The 19895-nt window shown below is 38.3% G+C and overlaps 1 protein-coding gene across 1 annotated transcript in view; it reads left to right on the top strand.

Annotated features, from left to right (window-relative positions):
• Window positions 1–1148: 1148 nt before the first annotated feature.
• RAD21 (RAD21 cohesin complex component) overlaps window positions 1149–19895 on the top strand; it is a gene marked incomplete in the record, with an annotated part of 310812 nt that continues 292065 nt past the window's right edge. Inside the window, 1 exon segment of the mRNA XM_053715306.1 lies at window positions 1149–1252.

Here is a 19895-nt window from a genome sequence, read left to right as displayed (position 1 = left end):
GCTGGAGAGGCTGCCAGGATTAAAAGGTAAGTTTTTGAAGAAAACAGTGAAATGTCAATTTTGATGAATTAAAGTGTCCTTGTTTTTAATAGGTTTATTAAAAACCGGGCACTAATTCATCAAAATGAACCTTCACTTTAATGTTACTTTAAAAAAAAAAAAAAATAGTCTGAATTGTTTCCTTCTGTTATACATATAGTGCTTTTTTTTTTTTTTTAAACTTACAAAACGTACTTATTGATTGATAATTTGTGTTCAGTAAATTTATTTACAATGCTTCGTATATTTTGCAGTTATTGTTCTTACCATCAGTTATTTGTAGAGAGCCAACAGCCTGCATTGCATATATATATATATATATATATATATATACACTGTGTATATATATATATATATATATATATATATATATATATATATATATATATATATATTATATTATATATAACTGACAGATTTCTGTGGCCATATGGACGGGTATGGTCACATTCATCCGAGTTTAAAATATCTTTTTTTTGTCACTATTTTTTTTGAAACTAGTCAACAATACATAACTAAAATCAGATTAACCTATATTCTTATAATAAATCTATAGGAACTTTGGTTCTCAAGATCTCTCAAGCCTTCTACGTTTTTTAAGGGGAGACACCCTTCCACAAGTTGAACTTTTTTCAACGTTATTACTTTTTTTCTATTCTGTTTTCTTCAACATAGTTTTAAGATTCAATACTTCATATTTAATCATATAGTACATATTTTAGTTAACTTCCATTTTAACGTACACATTTAAACAGATAATTGATTTCCAAAAAGCTGGTGTATTGCAAAAAAGATATCCACAGTATTCGAAACTGTGTAACTTTATTGTATATGGTGACGTATATTCTTAGGGTGAAACACGTTCGTAGTATAGTTTTTTAAATAATTGTCCTAATTTCCAGTCGCACAATATAAGAAAGGACAGAAGTATAGGCGTTCTTTCCTGTACAAACATGGCGTTCTGACAACTCAAACGTCAGACGTAACTAGCCGCTCTGTCCCCATTTCCATCTCTATGGTGACGCAGCCTCTTTTGCTCCGTGTTATTTTATCAGTAAACATCCTGCGGATTTGAATACGCGCTTTGGGCGGCAGGAAGGTTTGCGGCCGCCATCTTGTTTATATGACTGGATCTAGCAGTGGGTAAAGACAAAATTTTGTGACGGCGGCGGTGCCCGCGGGTGGGACCTATACGTTGGGCTAGCTCATTGAGGTAAGCGGGGGCCTGTTTGATAAAGATGACAGCGACTGTGTTCGGTAGACCAGACTATGGTACCGAGTCTAGTTGTGGGGTATGGCAACATGGCGGGTTGGAGGCCGCTGCCTAGCTTGTGCCACTCTCAGTGCCACTTAGGGTATTGCAGATGGCTTTTACAGCAGTGAGTTCATTTTTATTTGTGCGAAACTGTTAGCGAGTTATGGTCATATAATAAAGTTTATTTCATTTTGAAGTGATACGGAGCAACGTCTGGCTGAAATGACACCCAACACCCCGTGCACCCTACTCTGTGCGCAACTGTTTGACATATTTAGTTTACACATAGATACATAATGTTTAGCTATATATTTTATAAACTTTTTATTTTTTATTTATCTTGTGTTAACACGTCAATTTTTCTGCATATAGATGAATTTACGTTATATCGTTTTCAGTGAAAACAACCGTTGGTCTAGTCACATTTAGAGCAGTATAAAAAGTATTTTAATACAAGTTACTGTAAGTTCAGTTTTTTTTTTATTTTTTTATACGCGAATAAGCGTTACCCATACAAAGTATACGTGTTAAGTGATTCAACTGTCATTTGGTAGCAAGATTTGCATTGTGGTGCAGTCTAAGGGGTATTTTAAGCTAATCAGGGACATAATTAGTTTAGAAGAGCTGCTACACTGATCAGTTACTTGTCTGACATGTTGCAGAATAAGTGCTGATTTCCAAAGAAATTAGAATGTGTTCTATCTAGACTCTCAATTGCAGGTGAATAAACATTTAGCGTTTCTACAGAAAAAAAAAAACAGGCAAAAATTAATTGCAAGATTTTGATTTTATTATGGGGAAGTAAATTATTTAATGGACATCTAAATAATTTAATTTACTATTAGCTACCGCATAAGTGTCCAGGGTATATTGAACTAAATATAATTGGGTCTGTTATGAATATATATATATTTTGTATATGTAAACATAATATTGACTTGGCTCTTTTTTTTTTTTTTTTTTTTTTTTGGACTTGCTTTTCTTTATTTTTATATACAAATGTCATAACATTTGAGAATAAAAGGTATCTGGGTTTTAATTTTACAAGCAACAGGTATGATGAGCTGCAGCATGATTTTTTTTTTTTAAAAGCTTTGTTTATAAATAGAAATGTCAGCTTTGAAATGTACATGGGTGGATTTCAATTTGAAATAGAAAAAAATAACAAAAATAGTTCTAGTTAGTAGTTACTGTTTTTCAGCAACATATGCTCTAAGATGTGATGTTTGAATATTGGTGCACAGGCCCTCACATCATATGTATGTCACAGACAAACAGTGATTACTTACAGTGAAAGTAAATCCTAGCGTTTTACAAACGCTAGGATTTACTATTAAACAAATAAAGGGGACTTTCATTCATGAAGTATAAAATACTTCATGTAGAAAGCTCCTTTATTTGTTTCAATCGATCACCGTTTTTAGCTGCTACGGCAGCCCACGACTAAAAATTTTTTTGCCTAAGAGGTGACGTTTTCACCTCTTAGCCAATAGCCGTGTGGTAAATCCGACTTGGCGCAATGGGAGCCAGATTTACTGCACTGCTATTGGCTAAGATGTGAAAATGTCACACCTAAGCCCAAATTTTTTTTATTTTTAAGCCATGCTCTGCTGTAGGAGCTAAGAGCGGTGATCGCTTGAATCAAATAAAGGAGCTTTCTACATGAAGTATCTTATACTTCATGAATGAAAGTGCCCTTTATTAGTTTCAATAGTAAATCCTAGTGTTTTTAAAACAAGGAAGTTGGTTTCTTATTCAAGTTGTTTCTTATTCGGGAAATGGTTTCTTATTTATGGAAGTTGGTTTCTTTTTTTTTTTTTTTGTCAGACTGCTTTAAATTGACTTTAAAATAAAAATATAGGTTTTATTTAAATATGATTCATATATAATGTAGTTACACAGAGCTGAAACAAGTATCGGTATGTGTACTCGGTCATAAAAAAAAATGGTATTGGTGCAACCCTAGTTTTTAGCCTGGCCCACTGGTCATTAACCCTTTGGAAATATCAGTTGCTTATTCAAAACTGTAATATTTGTATTGGTGCCAACGTATGCCCTTTTTTCAAGTTTGTATATCCAAATGTTGTATAAAGGGAATTCTCTTCTGTAACTACAGTATATGAATCATTGTTTAAATAAAACCTATATTTTTATTTTAAAGTCAATTTAAAGCAGTCTGACAACCTTTTGAATAAGAAACCAACTTCCTTGTCGTAATAACTTACTAGAAGCATTATTTTGATAATGGAAGTATATTTGAAAAATACCTCTCTTTTAAAGACATGCACACTTTCAACTTTAACCTTTCTACCCCTTAAAGTGAATGTAAACTCAGTCACCTCTCATCCTCATGTTGTGAATCTCGCAAAATAAAGGCTAGTTTAATTCATCATTTTTTTTTTATAAATGCATAACAAATACAAATATAAAGGTATTTATCAATATTTTTCTTACTTTATTCGCCCGCCATCTTGTCCCGCATTTTTCAGTTAATTGACTATTCCTTAAATAATCGATTGCACCCCTTGGCGTTTAGCCCCTTTTTTTTTTCTACGTCACGCAATGTAACTGCGCATGCGTTCCCTGCAGATTCGTGATTGACAAGCAATGAGATCGCAATAAAATTTTTGCCACGCATGCGCAATGTTTTCTTTGCGGATAACGATTCTCAATGGATCAGGGAACGCATGCGCATATTAGACATCGATTTAAAACGCATGCGCAAATGGAGTTCTCGTTGTGAAGGGGGTTTCAGGACTACGTAATAGAGCAGATAGGACAGCTCTATACGCGATGTCTGAATACAGGAAGTCCAGGATGGGAGGAGTTATCCTTCAAAACGGAGATAAGTTCTTATATAAATTTTAATGATAAAAATAATTTTTATGAATAAAAACATTGCGGTTTCAATGAGAAGCTTATTGAGAATTGGTAGTGTAGATTAAAAAGCTTAACATTTACATTCACTTTAAGGTTTGTTTTCACAGAGGTTGTTGTATATGGTCTGTCATGAAGACCTCATGAGTTTAGGTTTTGATGGGTTCACATTTCCAGTGTTTAGTTTTTTCAGATGAGTATTTCCCTGTGTTTTTAAAAAAACATACCTGTTGTACATAGTTTAAAGTAGAGCTGTGCAATTTTATAATAAACAAATATCACTTTTTTGATGAAATATTGAGTTTAATGAATTTTTTTTTATTTTAAACATATTTGTTCAAAACAGTGGCTTGTTCCCTTTGTCACCTGCTATGTCTGCACACCTTAGGACTGTTATGTGCTGTGACACAGATGTGTCACTTCTTGGTCCGACCCCCTAGATAAGTAATCAGTGCTGTTGCTGGGCAAGAATGGAGCGTTTGTGTGACTGACATGACATGTTAGGGAAGCCATTTCAGCCTTTTTTTTTTTTTTTTTTTTTTAATAAAATGACAGCCTTGTGCGATTGCGTAGCCTCATATCACAAATTGTCTTTTGTGATTCATACAGAGCATACAATTTCTAAAAAGTTCTTATTTACTTCTATTAATTTTGTTTTTTTCCCCATGGTATTCTGTGATGTTGAAGAGATACATAGGTAGGCATCTGGAGCAGTGAAGCATGACCTTAAACCTACAATAAGGGAAGATATTTATGATACAAGTGACAATGTAGAGACCCTGTGGGTTGAAATAAAGAGTGGGGGGAAAAATCCTAAAAAAATATTACTAGGAACATGCTACAAGCCTCCCAACATTAGTGACCCGGAGGAAACTCAACTACTTATCCAAATAGGTAAGGCTGCTAATAACAGTGCTGTAATTATGGGAGATTTTAACTACCCTGATATAAACTGGGCCAATGAAACTAGTAATTCAGCTAAGGGGGATAGATTTTGTTCTCAGGGATAACTTCTTGTCACAATTAATAGAGGAGCCAACTAGGAGTAACGCTATATTGGATTTAGTGCTATCAAACAATATAGATATAATATCAAACATAGAAGTTAAAGAACATTTGGGTAACAGTGATCATAACATGGTCACATTTGAAATCTCTTTTCATATGCAGTGTTTTAAAGGCTTAATTAAGACTTTTAATTTCAAGAAAGCAAAATTCAACGATTTAAGGAAATCATTAAATAATATAAATTGGGACAATGTATTTTCTAATAAAAATACAGAGGAAAAATGGATAATATTTAAAAATTTGTTAAATAAATATACATATCAATACATACCATATGGTTATAAAAATAAAAAAAATAAGCCGTTATGGCTAAATAAAAATGTGTTAAAAGAAATTAGGAAAAAACGTAGGGCATTTAAATTATTAAAAGAAAATAGTACAGACTCAGCATACAATATTTATAAGGAATGTAACAAAGCATGCAAAAAAGCAATCAAATTAGCCAAAATTGAAAATGAAAAATTAATTGCCAAGGATTCTAAGTCTAACCCTAAAAGGTTCTTTAAGTACATAAATCTAAGAAGGATAATATAGGTACATTAAAATGTGTGGAGGGTAGCATGATAAATAATGACAGGGAGAAGGCTGAGGTACTAAACCAGTTTTTTTTCTTCAGTATACACAAGAGAGGAACCATTGAATGATACTTTGGAACAGAATAGAACATGCCAGTCCATACCACTAACTGGGTTTTGTTTAGAGGATATCAGGAAAAAAACTAAAAAATATTAAGGTAAATAAAACTCCAGGCCCAGATGGAATACACCCAAGGGTGTTAAGTGAACTTAGCACTGTTATAGACAAACCTTTACTCTTAATTTTTCAAGACTCATTATCCTCAGGCATGGTACCCCAGGATTGGCGTAAAGCTGATGTGGTGCCACTCTTCAAAAAGGGAAGCAGGGATGATCCAGGAAGCTATAGACCAGTTAGTCTGACATCAATAGTGGGGAAGATATTTGAAGGGATAAGGGATTATGTTGATGAGCATATTCGTGTAAACAAGATTATGAGTTCTAATCAGCATGGCTTTAGGAGAAATAGATCATGTCAAACTAATCTAATTAGATTCTACGAGGAAGTAAAAATATAGATAAAGGGGAATCGGTTGATGTGATATACTTGGATTTTGCAAATGCATTTGATACAGTGCCACATGAGAGATTAATGCACAAAATTAAGGGACTGGGAATAGCTGAAAATGTTAGCTCATGGATAAATAACTGGATAAAAGATAGGGAGCAACGAGTAGCAGTAAATGGATCATACTCAGATTGGACAAAGGTAATCAGTGGCGTCCCCCAGGGATCAGTACTGGGCCCTGTTCTTTTTAATATTTTTTATAAATGACTTAGAGCAAGGATTAAATAGCGACATCTCTATTTTTGCGGATGATACTAAGTTAAGTAAGGTCATTAGGTCAGAGCAGGATGAACTCTCTTTGCAAAGGGATTTGCTAAAATTAGAACTATGGGCAAGTGAATGGAAAATGAGATTTAATACGGAAAAATGTAAGGTTCTACATTTTGGAAGTAAAAATAAGCAGGCTATGTATTTTTTAAATGGGACAAGACTTAGCCAAACACAGGAGGAAAGGGATTTGGGAGTAGTAATAGATAACAAGCTAAAGATGAGTGCACAATGCAGGGCAGCGGCATCAAAGGCTAATAAGATACTAGCATGTATTAAAAGAGGCATTGATTCAAGGGAGGAAAGCATAATTCTGTAATTATATAAAGCCCTGGTAAGACCTCACCTTGAGTTTGGAGTGCAGTTCTGGGGACCGATTGCTAAAAAAGATATTGCAGAACTAGAAAAAGTTCAGAGAAGGGCCACAAAGCTAATAAGGGGATTGGAGAAATTAACCTATGAGGAGAGGCTAGCCAAACTGGGTCTGTTCTCTTTAGAAAAAAGGCGCTTGAGAGGTGACATGATTACTTTATATAAATATATTCAAGGCCCATATACAGAGATGGCAGAAGCTCTTTTTATTCCAAGAAAATTGGTTCTGACAAGAGGTCATAATTTAAGGTTGGAGGAAAGGAGATTTAATCTCATGCAACGGAAACGTTTTTTCACTGTAAGAGCAATAAAATTGTGGAACTCATTACCAAAGGAGGTAGTGAATGCCAATACCATAGATACATTTAAAAATAGCCTGGATAAATTTCTGTATATAAACAAAATTCATGGATATGATTGCTAGTATTAAATGGGTCACATTTTAATGGGGTTATTTAAGCTTAACTGGAGCTTTTTGTAAGTATTTTAGATTTGTATAGGTTGAACTCGATGGACTTCAGTCTTTTTTCAACCTTATCTACTATGTTACTATGTTACTACATTGCAGGAAATAATGCTTTCATCTAGTATTCTTGCAAAACTTCTAAGCCTACATCCCTGCTTTTCAACAAACGAGATCAAAGGAAAATTGATAATAGAAGTAAACTAGAGCATGCAATTTTAAACAACAAGATATGTTTGGCGCAAAAACACTGCACATCACCAAAAGAACACCATACCCACAGTGAAGCATGGTGGTGTCAGCATCATGCTTTGGGCTGTTTTTCTTCAGCTGGGACCTTACCTGTGGGGTGATCTGAAGAGGGCTGTGCACTGTAGATGCCCTCGCAATCTGACAGATTTAGAGTGGTTTTTGCAAAGAAGAGTGGGCAAATCTTGCCAAGTCAAGATGTGCCATGCTGAAAAACTCATACTCAAAAAGACTGAGTGCTGTAATAAAATCAAAGGGTGCTTCAACAAAGTATTAGTTTAAGGGTGTGCACATTTATGCAACCATATTATTTTAGTTTTTTTTATTTCTACTTCCCTCCACCTAAAAGATTTTAGTTTATTTTGCAATTGGTCACATTAAAGGTGGAAAAAGTTCTGAAATGATTTATCTTTGTTTCTTTTTTTTTTACATCACAGAAACAGGACATTTTAACAGGGGTGTGTAGACTTTTTAGAGAGAGAGAGACCCCTTGCATTGGTGAATAGCTAACAAAGAAAATATCAAACTTTGGCAAAACCCTACTTATGCATCTCAGTCACCTCAACACCATCTGTGCACCTCTTCACTGCTGCAGGAAAAATAGCTGCAAAATGAGAGCCAGCCTCAGCTAGGAGCATGTGGACATATTGACATTTTTGGAATTCAATGCAGTTTCTGAAACGGTGAATAACAGAATGTTTTAAACGGTGATAGTCTACCTCTTTCTAGTCCTACCTCTTTTTCAAACAGTTCGTGGTTTGGTTTTGCTGCTTAAAATGGTACAAACAGTTGTGTTAATGTAAGTTTTTATTCTGACTCTGAAGTTTATATTTGTAACACTCAGTAAGTGGATTTTATTTTAAATTTAGGAAACTTTTTTTTTTTTAGTCTATGAATTGAGAAAAAAATAATCGGCCGATTAATCGATTATGAAAATAATCGTTTGTTGCAGCCCTAATCCTAACGCAGCTTAGAGTAAATAGTGATTCACAGTTTACTCTAAGCTTGCGTTAGGATCGTAGCTAAGACTGCACTTGCGCAGTGGAACTTCTGCCCGATGCGGCTTCTAATTACACTGCAAGGAAGCGTGTGTGGATACTATTTTACATAGGGCGTATGGTGCATCCCCTAATGGATGAACCATAAGCCAGTGAAATTGACAGTAGCAAAATTTTCAGTGAGGCGGCCGGAGCACAGTTAACAAATAGTGCAGGATTGAGAAATAAACTTGGCATAGAATTAATGCAAACTGGACATTTTATTTTGGCTTCAATATTTATGTAATGATAAAATTTATTTATATAAAGTCATCTCATCTATGTGAATTTACCATCACTTTTAAATATTTTCTTAATATAAGGAGAGTCCACGGCTTCATTCCTTACTGTTGGGAAATACTGATCCTGGCCACCAGGAAGAGGCAAAGACACCTCAGCCAAAGGCTTAAATAACTCGTCCACTTCCCCTATCACCCAGTCGTCATTCTTTGCCTTTCGTCACAGGAGGATGGCAGAGAAGTGTCAGAAGATTTAGGAGTTGTTCCTCAGGAAGGGTATTGGCCCTTCGATATGGGACTGGAGTTTTAAGTAGTCTTGTCAGCCTCTCCGCAAGAGCATTAACGAAAGTTAGCCTAAAGATGCAGGGAGAGTTTTCCTGCAAACCTATCCAGACTGCCTGCTAACAGCTTCTTAAACAACCAGTGTTTACGAGTTTCACTGTCTGCTTTTTCTTCACTCAAGTCCATGTCAGGAGAGATGCTACAAGACTGTCGCACTTGAGAGGCTGTGTTTCTGTTCCACAGCACGGATTCTGGTAAGATCGTTTCAATTTTTACTTATGTTGAAAACTCTGAAGACAAGGTCACAGTGTGGCTCCTTTTATCTCAATAGAACCATGGGTTAATTTCTCCTGATGGAGGTTATTGAACAGTGGGGATTAATCAAATGTGATACTTTTTGATTTCTTTTGTAAGGTGTATCCAGTCCACGGATTCATCCTTTACTTGTGGGATATTCTCCTTCCTAACAGGAAGTGGCTAAGAGAGCACACAGCAGAGCTGTCCATATAGCTCCCCCCTCTAGCTCCACCCCCCAGTCATTCTCTTTGCCGGCTCTAAGCAATAGGGTCTCTCTCGGAAGGGTAAAGTGAATGTGGTGTTAGTTTTGTAGTTTTTGTTCTACAAGCAAAAGTTTATTTTTTAATTGTACCGGTTTGTACTATTTGCTCTCCAGCAGAAAAGGGATGAAGATTTCTGCAGAGAGGAAAATGATTTTAGCATGTTGTAACTAAAATCCACTGCTGTTCCCACACAGGACTGAGGAGTACAAGAAAACTTCAGTTGGGGGGAACGGTTTGCAGATTAAAGTGAAGGTCAATTTTTACCCGATGCTCACCACCTATGTAAACAGTATGCTCTAACTATTACAGTCGCTAAGATAAAATTTGCAAAAAATCAATTATTTATTACATTTTATATATAAAAAACCTTTGTTTCGTCTGTTTACTCCTCCCCCGATCCACTTCCTTATTTGGCCCTGTTGACGTAGCGATCATTTCAACCAGCCCGCCGTGTCACTACCAAGCTCGTGCACAAGACTGGTTACAAACTGTGCATGCGTATTGTAAGAGCATTCGCGCATGCGTGGCAATTTCAAAGAACGTTATTTCTATTCCTCGGTTTACATAATTACCCGTTTTGAGGATTAGAAACGGCAAACTGTAAATTCACTTCCTTTCTTCTCTAGCGCGCTGTAACACTGACTGAGTCAATGTATCTAAGGAAAGCATACAGCGTAATACGCATGCGCATATAATGCACGCGCATGATGTATTTGACAAGAGCAGAAATTGGACGAATGTGCTATTGTTACCGATGACGTGGGGGGGAAGCGAAGGAATTGGAGAAAAAAAATGTCAATCAAATGGGGGTAGATGTCGGGCGGACAGTTGCGGTGTAATTGAGAAATAAAAAATAAAAGTACAAAATTATTTATAAAGATTTTGATGAATGAACATGTTTATTTTACTTGTTAATGATGATACTGGGATCGAGTGAGGCGGACTTGACCTTCACTTTAAGCTGCAATAAGGTATGTTCAGTCATTTATTTCTAGACAAGACTGTGATAATGCTATAAAAGGACTGATAAGATCCCCATGAGGGAAGGGTAAGCTTTATTCAGAGACTAAGTATGGAATTACAAGCTTACATAACAGTGCTAATTTATGCTGCTGGTTGACACTATGTTATGGGTTGACACTTTTTTTATGGCAAACGGTTTTACTTATAACGTTTTTTGAGACACTTAGAAGGTCCCTTTGGGGTTTCTTCAGGGGTTGTTACCCACATGGCTAATATAACTCCTAGGAGTGTTTATTTAGGCCTCACAGCACCGGAGTAAGGTGGGAGGGGCCTAATTTTGCGCCTCAGATGCGCAGTTAGATGGACTAGATCTTCAGGCTGTGTTCACATGGTGGCTGCTGCAGTTTGAGGACCCATAAGAAGCTTTTTCCCCATAAATCCGACTCCTAAGGGAAGGTAGGGCCACAGCAGAGCTGTGGCAAGGTGCTAAATTTGTTTTAACCGGTCTTACTATTGATCCGGTTTGGGCATTAAAGGGTTAATTGATTTTTTTTTTTTTTTTGCTAGCTGTGCAATCTTACCAATGCTTTAGGTACATACTGTCAAAATTTCAGAAATTTTGGTGCATTTTTCACTGTTTTGGAAAATTGTGTGCCTTTTTTATTTCTTAAAAGCACAGTAACGTGTTTTTTTTTTTTTTGCAAAAGCATTTTCAATTTGTGGCTCTCCCTTTCGGGTTGGCCACTGCTCCCAGAATTTTCACAAAGGCGCTAAGGTCCCTCCTGGCGGTGCTAAGACCGCGGGGCATAGCGGTGGCGCCTTATCTAGACGACATCTTAATTCAGGCGTCAACTTTCCAAAGAGCCAAGGCTCACACGGAAATCGTAGTGGCCTTTCTGAGGTCTCACGGGTGGAAAGTGAACATCAAAAAGAGTTCTCTCCCCCCTCACAAGAGTTCCCTTCCTAGGAACACTAATAGACTCTGTAGAAATGAAAATATTTCTGACGGAGGTCAGAAAGTTAACTCTCAACTACTTGCCGAGCATCTGTAGCTCAATGCATGGAGACAATCGGACTAATGGTAGCGGCAATGGACGTAGTCCCTTTTGCACAGATACACCTCAGACCACTGCAACTATGCATGCTCAAACAGTGGAATGGGGATTATGCAGATTTGTCTCCTCAAATACAGTTGGACTAGGGGACCAGAGATTCTCTTCTCTGGTGGTTGTCTCAGGGACAGAGTGATCATCGTAACAACCGACGCCAGTCTTTTGGGCTGGGGTGCTGTTTGGGACTCCCTGAAAGCTCAGGGCTTATGGTTTTGGGAAGAAGCTCTTCTCCCGATAAACATTCTGGAACTGAGGGCGATATTCAACGCTCTTCAGGCATGGCCTCGGCTAACTGCGGCCAAATTCATGAGATTTCAGTCGGACAACATCACGACTGTAGCTTACATCAACCATCAAGGGGGAACAAGGAGTCCCCTAGCAATAATGGAAGTAACCAAAATAATCAGGTGGGCGGAGGATCACTCTTGCCACCTCTCAGCAATTCACATCCCAGGAGTAGACAACTGGGAAGTGGATTTTCTAAGTCGTCAGACTTTTTTCATCCGGGGGAGTGGGAACTCCACCCAGAGGTATTTGCCCAGCTGACTCGGCTATGGGGCACTCCAGAATTGGATCTGATGGCGTCCCGTGAGAATGCTAAACTTCCTCTTTATGGGTCCAGGTCCCGGGATCCCCAGGCGGTGTTGATAGATGCTCTAGCAGCGCCTTGGTCCTTCAATCTGGCCTATGTGTTTCCACCGTTTCCTCTCCTTCCTCGTCTGGTTGCCAGAATCAAGCAGGAGAGGGCGTCAGTGATTCTAATTGCGCCTGCGTGGCCACGCAGGACTTGGTATGCAGACCTAGTGGACATGTCATCCGTTCCACTATGGACTCTGCCAATGAGGCAGGACCTTCTACTTCAAGGTCCTTTCAAACATCCAAATCTAATTTCTCTGCGTCTGACTGCTTGGAGATTGAACGCCTAATTCTATCAAAGCGTGGTTTCTGAGTCGGTAATCGATACCCTGATTCAGGCTAGAAAGCCTGTCACCAGGAAGATCTACCATAAGAGTTGGCGAAAATATCTTTGTTGGTGCGAATCCAAGGGTTACTCATGGAGTAAGATTAGGATTCCCAGGATATTGTCTTTTCTCCAAGAAGGATTGGAGAAAGGATTATCAGCTAGTTCCTTAAAAGGACAGATATCTGCTTTGTCTATTCTTTTATACAAACGTCTGGCAGAGGTACCAGATGTTCAAGCGTTTAGTCAGAATCAAGCCTGTTTTTAGACCTGTGGCTCCGCCATGGAGTCTGAATTTAGTTCTTTCAGTTCTGCAAGGGGTTCCGTTTGAACCTTTATATTCCATAGATATTAAGCTTATATCTTGGAAAGTTTTGTTTTTGGTAGCTATCTCTTCTGCGCAAAGAGTTTCAGAGTTATCTGCTTTGCAGTGTGACTCACCTTACTTGGTGTTCCATGCAGATAAGGTAGTTTTGCGTACCAAACCTGGTTTTCTTCCTAAGGTTGTGTGTAATAAGATTATTAACCAGGAAATTGTTGTTCCTTCTCTGTGTCCTAATCCTTCGAAGAAGCAACGTCTGTTACACAATCTTGATTTGGTTCGTGCTTTAAAGTTTTTTATTTACAAGCAACTAAGGATTTCAGACAAACCACTTCCTTGTTTGTCATCTATTCTGGTAAGAGGAGAGGTCGGAAGGCGACTGCTACCTCTTTCCTTTTGGCTGAAAAGCATCATCCGTCTGGCCTATGAGACTGCTGGCCAGCAGCCTCCTGAAACAATTACTGTTTATTCTACCAGAGCAGTGGCTTCCACATGGGCTTTTAAATATGAGGCTTCTGTTGAACAGATTTGTAAGGCAGCGACTTGGTCTTCGATGCATACTTTTTCCAAATTTTACAAATACGATACTTTTGCTTCTTCGGAGGCTATTTTTGGGAGAGAGGTTTTGCAAGCAGTGGTGCCTTCAGTTTAAGGTACCCGTCTTGTTCCCTCCCTTCATCCGTGTCCTAAAGCTTTGGTATTGGTATCCCACAAGTAAAGGATGAATCCATGGACTGGATACACCTTACAAGAGAATACAGAATTCATGCTTACCTGATAAATTACTTTCTCTTGTGGTGTATCCAGTCCACGGCCCGCCCTGGCTATTAAGTCAAATCGATTTTTTTTTTTTTTTTTGGTTTAAACTAGTCACCACTGCACCCTATGGTTTTTTTTTTTTTTTTTTTCTCCTAACCTCCGGTTGAATGATTGGGGGGTGGAGCTAGAGGGACAGCTCTGCTGTGTGCTCTTTGCCACTTCCTGTTAGGAAGGAGAATATCCCACAAGTAAAGGATGAATCCGTGGACTGGATACACCACAAGAGAGTAATTTATCAGATAAGCATAAATTCTGTTTTTATGCTTTGTGTGATTGGTTTTTTTTTTTTTTTTTCGGCTCCTAGACTTATGCGGTAACGGAACATATAGGTTTTTACTTCCACTTTGAACGCTGCGCAGCTTGGCGCGCTTTTACTCATAGCAGGGGCGGTTCTGCCTTGCGCACCATGTGACCATGTGTGGTCACAATTTCGTTTTCTCTTTCCTGATTGAGCTAGCTGTCGGAGAAGACGCTTGTTTCTCTGTTTGCCTGGATCTAGGAGGTGGTGAGTGCCCCAGTCAATGGGAGTATAAAGGAGCTGTTTTGTGAGAAATAAAGATAATTTATTGTGTGTCCTACTGTTACGCAAGCTATGGAGGATTCTGATATGCTTGAGGGTACTCCCTCTATTCCTAATAGTAATACCTGTCTATATTCTGAGGAGGCCTTGGTGTGCCTGCCCTCTCAACTATGTTCCATATGCATCAGCAAGGCTATTATGTCTAAGAAGGTTAATCCCTTTAGTACTACTGAACCGTCCACCTCTGAGGACTCGCTGTCCTGTGAGGTGCATACTCATCCGTCATCTCCATTGTCACATGCAGCTTCCCGTAGCACGTCTGATCCTCCGTCTGGAGGGAGCCTTTTACCATCGGACTTTACCGCTCAGTTAAAGACAGCAGTGTCTGATGCTCTTTGTGCTTTACCTCGCCCTGCCAAGCGAAAGGTTAAACATAGCTCTCCGGTCCAGGGGACATCCAGTGATTTATTAGATTTGTCTGCCTTTCAAGTATCACAGGATGGGTCACACTCGGTCTTCAGAGGGTGAAATTTCTTGATCGGAGTCTGCTACCTCTAGGCCTCTGGCTGCGGAGGAGCCAGCCTTTAGATCTAAAATTGAAGGCTAACATTATTAACAAGTGGTATAGAATTGGATCTTCCTTTTCCCCTTTGTCTGCCTTTAAAAAATTATTCCCGGACTCTCAGCTGGAGTTGTGGGGTTCCGTCCCTAAAGTGGATGGCGCTATTTCCACGTTAGCTAAGCTTACTACTATCCCTCTTGAGCAGTGATTTTCGCGAGAGCATTAACGAAATGTGTGTATATTCTGGGCTCCACATATAATCTTATGCTCCACAGAACGCTTTTCCCATTGTGGGGGTTTCCCTCTTTCAAATTTTGAAATATTGGGAGTTATGTGAATGGCTCATCAGGCAGACAAATTTAAGAGAGAAATGATATATATATATATATAGATATAGATATAGATATAGATATACACTCTATCCCTCAGTTTACGCCGGGGTTAGGTTCCAGAAGGAATGGTTGTAAATTGAAACCCAGTTAATAATGTAAGTGAATGGAAAGTGAGAGAGTTAGGTTCCAGGCCCATCTCAAAATTGGCATAAGTAACACCTAATACATTATTTTTAAAGCTTTGAAATGAAGACTTTAAATGCTAAACATTATAAACCTAATAAAATAATCACAGAATATATAATTATATTAAGTTAAATGAACAAAAACATTTGCTAAACAGTATTATAAAACAAATAAAATCGCACAACACAGACTTGCATTTTTCTGCAAACAGTTCTTTCTATGCATTCCAATCTGGACTGATTTATAGACAGGAAGATCTTGTTCCTTTGCAAGCTGCTCGGTAGCTCAGGTCTGGTTAAACTGATTAATTTTAGCTTGCTTGGCTTGCATATCTTTGCTGCAACACAAGCGGACAGCTCCATCTACTGGCTATTTTAATCAATACACTGCTTCTCAATGCTTTTCAATAGCAGTCACATGACTGAAAAAAAAGGTTGTTATTCTGAAACTGTGTAAATTGAACCGTTGTAAACCGAGGGCCACCTGTGTGTGTGTGTATATATATATATATATATATATATATTCATGTAATTGGCAAGAGTCCATGAGCTAGTGACGTATGGGATATACATTCCTACCAGGAGGGGCAAAGTTTCCCAAACCTCAAAATGCCTATAAATACACCCCCCACCACGCCCACAATTCAGTTTAACAAACTTTGCCTCCTATGGAGGTGGTGAAGTAAGTTTGTGCTAGAGTTCTACGTTGATATGCGCTTCTCAGCATGCTGAAGCCCGGTTTCCTCTCAGAGTGCAGTGAATGACAGGGATGTGAAGGGAGTATTACCTATTGAATACAATGGTCATCCTATCGGGGATCTATTTCTTAGGTTCTCTGTTATCGGTCGTAGAGATTCTTCTCCTACCTCCCTTTTCAGATCGACTATATACTCTTGTATACCATTACCTCTGCTGATTGTCGTTTAAGTACTGGTTTGGCTATCTACTATATGTAGGTGAGTGTCTTTTGGTAAGCATGTCTTTTATTTTATTTATGACACTCAGCTATGGTTTGGCACTTTTATATGTAAAGTTCTAAATATGTTTTATACTTTGCCATGATTCAGGTTAATCAGTATATTTCCTTCTTACAGTTTAATTTTTGGGAAATGCATATGAAAAAAAAATTTCTTACCTGAAAATTTTTCAATTGACTTTTCTTTCTAAATTGTGGGCTCGCGGGTGCAAGAAATGCTAGAATTTATTGCGTCATTTTTGGCGCGAGACTTTTTTGACGTAAATGTCGTCATTTCCGGCGTCGTAGTTGCGTCATCTATGACGCTCGTGTTTGTTGCAGACGTTTTTGGCACCAAAAAAATTGTCAATTGTGGGCGTCATACTTGGCGCCAGTTTTTTTGACATTATTTAAGTCTTTGCGTCTCTGCTTCTGGTTGCCAGAGGCTTATTCTGTTTGCATTTTTTTTCCCATTCCTGAAACTGTCATTTAAGGAAATTGATGATTTTGCTTTATATGTTTTTTCTATTACATATTGCAAGATGTCTCAATCTGACCCTGTATCAGAATCTACTTCTGGAATGCTGCTGCCTGATGTTGGTTCTACCAAAGCTAAGTGCATTTGTTGTAAACTTGTGGTAACTGTTCCTCCGGTTGTAGTTTGTGTTAGTTGTCCTGATAAACTTTCAAAAGCAGACAATATTTCCATTAGTAGTAGTCCATTACCTATTGTTCCTTCAACATCTAATGTTCAGTATATTCCTGTTTATGTAAGAGAATTTGTTTCTAATTCTATTCAGAAGGCCCTGTATGTTATACCACCTTCTAATAAACGTAAAAGGTCTTTTAAAACTTCTCATAAATTAGATGAATTTTTAAATGACCGCCAGCATTCTGATTTATCTATCTCTGATGAGGATCTATCTGGTTCAGAAGATTCTGCCTCAGATATTGACACTGACAAATCTTCATATTTATTTAAAATGGAGTTTATTCGTTCTTTATTAAGAGGTGTTGATTGCATTAGATATGGAGGAGTCTAGTCCTCTTGATATTAAAACCAGTAAACGTTTAAATTTGGTTTTTAAACCTCATGTAGTTATTCCAGAGGTTTTTCCAGTTCCTGATGCTATTTCAGATGTAATTTCTAGGGAATGGAATAGTTTGGGTACTTCATTTACTCCTTTAAGGTTTAAGAGACTGTATGTACCCTTTGCCGTCTGATAGATTGGAGTTTTGGGAAAAAATCCCCAAAGTTGATGGGGCTATCTCTACTCTTGCTAAATGTACTACTATCCCTACGGCAAATAGTACTTCTTTTAAAGATCCTTTAGATAGGAAGCTTGAATCTTATCTAAGGAAGGCTTATTTATGTTCAGGTCATCTTCTTAGGCCTGCTATTTCTTTGGCTGATGTTGCTGCGGCTTCAACTTTTTGGTTGGAGGCTTTAGCACAACAAGTACTAGATCATAATGTGTATAGCATTGTTAAGCTTCTTCAACATGCTAATTTAATTTGTGATGCCATTTTTGATCTCCTTAGAATTGATGTCAGGTATATGTCTTTAGCTATTTTAGCTAGAAGAGCTTTATGACTTAAATCTTGGAATGCAGATATGACTTCTAAGTCAACGTTGCTATCTTTCTTTCCAAGGTAATTTATTTGGTTCTCAGTTGGATTCTATAATTTCAACTGTCACTGGGGGGAAGGGAGCTTTTTTGCCTCAGGATAAAAAATCTAAGGGTAAATTTAGGGCTGCTAACCGTTTTCGTTCTTTTCGTCAGAATAAGGAACAGAAGCCTGACCCTTCCCATAAAGGAACGGTTTCCAATTTTAAGCCTTCTCCAGTCTGGAATAAATCCAAGCCTTTTAGAAAATCAAAACCGGCCCCCAAGTCCGCATGAAGGTGAGGCCCTCATTCCAGCACAGCTGGTAGGCGGCAGGTTACGATTTTTCAAAGATGTTTGGATCAATTCAAAATCATTGGATTCAGAACATTGTTTCTCATGGGTATAGAATAGGTTTCAAGGTAAGACCGCCTGTGAGAAGGTTCTTTCTCTCACGCATTCCAGTGAACCCAGTAAAGGCTCAGGCTTTCCTGAAATGTGTTTCAGACCTGGAGTCATCTGGGGTAATTGTGCCAGTTCCATATCTGGAACGGGGTCTGGGGTTTTATTCAAATCTGTTCATTGTACCAAAGAGAGAATTCTTTCAGACCAGTTCTGGATCTAAAAATTTTGAATAGTTATGTAAGAATACCAACATTCAAAATGGTGACTATAAGGACTATTCTGCCTTTTGTTCTGCAAGGGCACTATATGTCCACAATAGACTTACAGGATGCTTATCTTCATATTCCAATTCATCCAGATCACTATCAGTTCCTGAGATTCTCTTTTCTAGACAAGCATTACCAATTTGTTGCTCTTCCTTTTGGCCTAGCAACAGCTCCAAGGATCTTTTTGAAGGTTCTTGGTGCCCTTCTCTCTGTAATCAGAGAGCAGGGTATTGCGGTGTTTCCTTATTTGGACGATATCTTGGTACTTGCTCAGTCTTCACATTCTGCAGAATCTCACACGAATCAACTAGTGTTGTTTCTTCATAGACATGGTTGGAGAATCAATTTACCAAAAAGTTCCTTGATTCCTCAGACAAGGGTAACCTTTTTAGGATTCCAAATAGATTCGGTATCCATGACTTTGTCCAGACCAAAGACGTCTGAAATTGGTTTCAGCTTGTCGGAGCCTTCAGTCTCAGTCATTCCCTTAAGTAGCTATGTGCATGGAGGTTTTAGATCTCATGACTGCAGCATCGGACGTGATCCCCTTTGCTCGTTTTCACATGAGACCTCTTCAGCTTTGTATGCTGAACCAATGGTGCAGGGATTATACAAAGATATATCAACTGATATCCTTAAATCCCAATACTCGACTATCTCTGACTTGGTGGTTAGATCTCCACCGTTTAGTTCAAGGGGCCTCTTTTCTTCGTCCAACCTGGACTGTGATTTCAACAGATGTGAGTCTTTCAGGTTGGGGAGCTGTCTGGGGATCTCTGACAGCACAGCAGGTTTGGAAATCTCAAGAGGCGAGATTACCATTCTCAGAGCTCTTCAGTTCTGGCCTCTTCTGAAGAGAGAACCGTTTATTTGTTTTCAGACCGATAATGTCACAACCGTGGCGTATGTCAATCATGAAGGTGGGACTTGGTCCTCAAGCTATGAAAGAAGTATCTCGGATACTTGCATGGGCGAGTCCAGCTCCTGTCTAATCTCTGCGGTTCATATCCCAGGTATAGACAATTGGGAAGTGGA

This window comes from Bombina bombina, chromosome 5 (genome assembly GCF_027579735.1).
Source record: "Bombina bombina isolate aBomBom1 chromosome 5, aBomBom1.pri, whole genome shotgun sequence".
Taxonomy (NCBI): Eukaryota; Metazoa; Chordata; class Amphibia; order Anura; family Bombinatoridae; genus Bombina; species Bombina bombina.
Note: the sequence above shows the minus strand (reverse complement) of the source record. Positions and strands in the feature narration are given on the sequence as shown.